The following is a 4,825-nucleotide window of genomic DNA, read 5'->3' as shown; positions in this document are numbered from 1 at the left end:
GACACCTCCCTAAGACATCTGTGTGGACTGTCTCCTGAAGGACTAATGGACAATGCCCCTAATGAATGCTCAGTTTCAGCCTCCCCGCCCCCCAAAACCCCTCCCTTCCTTGACACCTAGCAACAGTAGCCAAGGCTTTAAAAGGGGGTGGAGGGAGGGAGGGAAGTTTTGTTCTTTGCTTATGTATTGATTAGCAATACAAGGGCCCTTTCCCTTTGGGGAAAGTAAAAACTATCTCTTCTTTTAGTTGTGAATTCCTTCATAGCCTGCTTCACCTGCCAAAAACCCTAACACGTACCACATTGAAAACGGTGAAAGTTTTCCTACAAATCTCTGTCATGTCTGCCTTAATAGAAGATAGTGGATTCTCACATTTGCTTCTGTACTCAATCTTTTGTCATTTGCTGTTGTGGGTGAGTAGATAAAGAAAATTTGGCCACATCCCATATATGCATAGTTGAAAAACAGAAGAGTATTTTAATAGCCTTTTCAGATAATTGTGGATATTGTTCGATACCACACCAAAACATAACAAGTAGTTTTTTAAAGGTTAGTGGCCATGAGAAACCTGAAACAATGTTATGAATGTCTCCAACTCTTACATCAAAATCCACTGGTCTCTTTCACGTTGAATGTTTTAGTCATGCAAGATGTTTGTCATCAATGCATTTGGTCACTAAAAAATTAGGTCATGGAGCCCAGGTGAGGCCATCCTACTCCCAGGTGCACATGTCCTAGCCCCTGCCACCCCTGCCACTTTCAGCTACTGGCCGGCCCTCCTCAGGCCTCGCCTCTACACTCTGTTTCCCTCTCAACTCCTCCTCTGACCAGCGGTGACATAAGGGACAGAGCAAGGTGAAGCCCATTTTTTCTTCCTTCTCACAGTAGTGCCAGGCAGCCCCCCTTACGTGTTCCCACTCTGGCCTGAGATGAATGCTGAGGCAGAAGCTGAGTTCAGCATGTCCTGGACACCAACTCCTACAAGGTTACTCACTATAAACAATACTCACCTAACACAAGCAAAGTTTATTCCTACTTTGAATGCCATGGAAAGAAGACAGAAAACTCCAAAATAAGGAAGATGAACTATGAGGAAACAGTATTTTCTGGGTTGCAGTACATTCTTAATAAGTACTTAAAAGGTAAAGTAGTGACCAAGGAGAAGATCCAGGAAGCCAAAGAGGCGTACATAGAGCATTTCCAAGATGATGTATTTAACGAAAAGGGGCGGAACTACATTCTGGAGAAATACCCTGGGCATCTTCCAGTAGAAGTAAAAGCTGTCCCTGAGGGCTCTGTCATTCACAGAGGAAATATGCTCTTCACAGTGGAAAAAACACAGATCAAGAGTGTAAATGGCTTATACAGTGGGTTGAGACAATTCCTGTTCACTCCTGGTATCCAATCACTGTGGCCACAAATTCTAGAGAGTTGAAGAAAATATTGGCCAAATGTTTGTTAGAAACATCTGGTAACTTAGTTGGTCTGGAATACAAGTTGCATGTATTTTGGCTATAGAGGAGTCTCTTCCCAAGAGACTGCTGGCATGGGAGCATCTGCTTATTTGGTTAAGTTCAGAAGAATGGATACGGTAGCAGGAATTGCTTTAAAAAAATGCTGTGAATGAAAGATCAAGTTCCAGGCTGTTCTCTTCCAGCAGGAGAACACAGTACCATAACAGCCTGGGGGAAAGACCATGAAAAAGATGCTTTTGAACATATAGTAACACAATTTTCTTCAGTGCCTGCATCTGTGGTCAGCAATAATTATGACATTTATAATGCTTGTGAGAAAATATGGGGTGAAGATCAACACATTTAATAGTATCAAGAAGTTCAGAGGCACCACTAATAATCAGACCTGATTCTGGAAATCCTCTGGACACTGTATTAAAGGTTTTGGATACTTTAGGCAAGAAATCCCCTATTACTAAGAACTCAAAGGGCTACAAGTTGCTGCCACTGTATCTTCAAGTTATTCAAGAGGATGGAGTAGATATTGGTACCTTACAAGAGATTGTAGAAGGCATGAAGCAAAACAAATGGAGTATTGAAAATATTGCCTTTGGTTCTGGGGAGCTTTGCTACAAAAATTAACAAGAGATCTCTTGAATCGTTCCTTTAAGCATAGTTATGTTGTAACCAATGGCCTTGGGGTTAATGTCTTCAAGGACCCAGTTGCTGATCCCAACAAAAGGTCCAAAAAAGGTTGATTATCCTTATAGCAAAAGGCTAATAAGCACATTGTCTCCTCAACCCAGAGTTCAACCAGGGGGTGGCTGACCGGCCAACCACCTGTGCCGCCCCCGCCCCCCACTGGCCAACCCCGCTGATCAGGGCAGGCCTGCCAGACCCCACTCATGCACAAATTTGTGCACTAGACTTCTAGTCTTTATAATAATAAAAGTGTAACATGAAAATTGACCAAAGGGCCGAACAGCAGAATATCTGTCCAGACAACTTTCCAGATAACCTGCCAGATGAAGCCAGGACTGTGAGGGCTGAGGCAGCTGCTGTGGCAGCCAGGGCTGCAAAGGTCTACCCTTGCATGGATTTCGTGCATCGGGTCTCTAGTCTTTACATAAAACACCAGAGGGAGATTTTGTTACACTTGAGGAAGGAAAAGGAGACCTTGAGGAATATGGTCATGATCTTCTACATACTGTCTTCAAGAAAGGAACGTGACAAAAAGATATTGATTTGATGAAGTAAGAAAAAATGCAAAGCTGAATAGTGAACTGGAAGAGCACCTCATTAGGCTTTATGACTGGGCGTGTGTCCTTGCCTCTACATGTGCGTGTACATGCACGCTGGTATACACCGGTGTGTGTGTGTGTGTGTGTGTGTGTGTGTATGATACATACTGTTCATTGTACAGATGTGTGAGGTTTCTTTATTTTATGATACATTACAGCCAAATTATTTGATGGTTTTTAGACATATTGCCCCCCCTCCCCCCCGCAGTGTTTAGGTGATCTCAATTAGGCAATGCACTTGATCACATAAAAGTTTAATGCTAAAATAAGCTTTTTAGGGCCCTTTTCCAATAGATAGTAATTTAATCTGGTACTGATATTTTCTCAACAGAACTGAGAAACTTTTATAAATAACTAAAGATCAAATAAAGCAGATTTGCATAAAATTGTCATGATGGCTTTATGTTTAACTTGTATTTTTGTACAAACAAGATTGTGTATGATATATTTAAAGTTTCAGTGATTTAACAGTCTTTCCAACTTTTCAGGATTTCTATGAGCACAGACTTTCAAGAAAATACTTGAAGATAAATTACATTGCCTTTTGTCCATTAATCAGCAAATAAAACATGGCCTTAACAAAGTTGTTTGTGTTATTATACAATTTTAAAGTTATGTCAGGACACACCCTATAGAATTACTCACCTCACTGCCCCTTGTATAATATATATTAATCATTCTACATTAAAAAAAATAATGGCTCTTACTGGAATGTCTAGGCACTCTACAGTGATTATACCTGTTGGTCATTGTATTGTACCAATGAAATGCCAAATTTGAAAGGCCTGTACAACAGTTTTATATGTCAAATATTGCCTGTGGCTATAATCAAGATTTTAAGGAGATAATGTTTTTAGAAAGGATTTCTGCGTCCCCTATAGAATATATATATAAATGTAGAATATTGACAAAAGTGGAGGTAGTGTATTTTAAAGTAATTACACTTCTGAATTTATTTTTCCTATTCTATAGTTGATATGACTTACTGGAATGGGTAGTGAGTATACTTTAAATTTTTTGATTGTTATATTTTTATTAAGTTTTTTAAAAATTAAATTGAATATTAAAAAAAAATAGGTCAGACCTGGCTTAGATAGTCCCTCCAGAAGAGATCATTCCAGCAGACCAACATCCATAACAAAAACAATAGCTCAGTGAATAGGATAGTCTTTCCCTTTCCCTTCCTTCCATATTGCTCATCTTTTCTGTGCCTTCCCTCCAATCTTCACCATAATTTCTTGAGCATATTCCCCAGGTTACAACATACAGTGAGTGGTGTCCTTAAAAGTCACTCACTTTTGAGTGTTTACACGGATCTATCCTGATTTCCCCTCTCAAACCTGGCCTGATATTCTGTAGCCAATTCGTATCTTTGTCCCACTAAGTGACTGGAGGCCCTCCTTGTTTTCACTAGGGGGTTTTTCTGCAGCTTTCAGACACACCCTGTAGGGATCAGTCCAGGCAGCTGGGACCCTGCCTCTCTTCCTCACTCAATTTGATGGGGCCCAGGCACTCTTTCTGATCTAGTAACAATGAAAACACAACCCATTTCCTGAAACCCTGTTTAGGAGCAGGCGCATCATCCACATGTGTCTATCCTGACCTTACAGAGCTCAATGCCCCTTCACTTTGTGGAGTCTGACCTTCAAACTCTTTGCCTTTCTCATGAGGGAATCTGTTCTTCCTCCAGCTAAATCAACCTTATTGTTTTTATGGCATTCTTATTATTATTCTATCGCATTTATTTTTGTAGCAAGGCAAACAACATAATATCACTTGGCAAACAACATAATTATTATTGATTCATGTAAGGATCTTCACTGGATGCTAAAAATAGTAGGTGAAATTTTGAGGCGTAAAAAACTATTTATAGACAGAGTACCTCCACACAAGATGTTTGTGACATACAAAAGGTAAATAGTACCTTTACTCTGGACAAACATAGCAGACACTTGTTAACCATATGATCATAGTCAATACTGGCAGTAATGGAGCTGAGCACATGCCTGCAGATTTGCTGCATGGGAAGAAGTCAGCATCTGTTGTGAGATTCCTGCCCACATGGCATAA

The 4,825-nt window shown here is 40.2% G+C and overlaps 1 pseudogene; it reads left to right on the top strand.

Moving 5' to 3' along the window:
• The first annotated feature begins 929 nt into the window (after positions 1 to 929).
• Positions 930 to 2,212, top strand: LOC139016316 (nicotinamide phosphoribosyltransferase pseudogene; annotated as a pseudogene).
• Positions 2,213 to 4,825: the final 2,613 nt, after the last annotated feature.

Source organism: Myotis yumanensis, unplaced genomic scaffold (genome assembly GCF_028538775.1).
Source record: "Myotis yumanensis isolate MYYU_CA2020_CCGP unplaced genomic scaffold, mMyoYum1.0.hap1 SCAF_1, whole genome shotgun sequence".
NCBI classification, from domain to species: Eukaryota; Metazoa; Chordata; class Mammalia; order Chiroptera; family Vespertilionidae; genus Myotis; species Myotis yumanensis.
The sequence above is the reverse complement of the archived record's forward strand: the minus strand, read 5'-3'. Positions and strand labels throughout refer to the sequence as shown.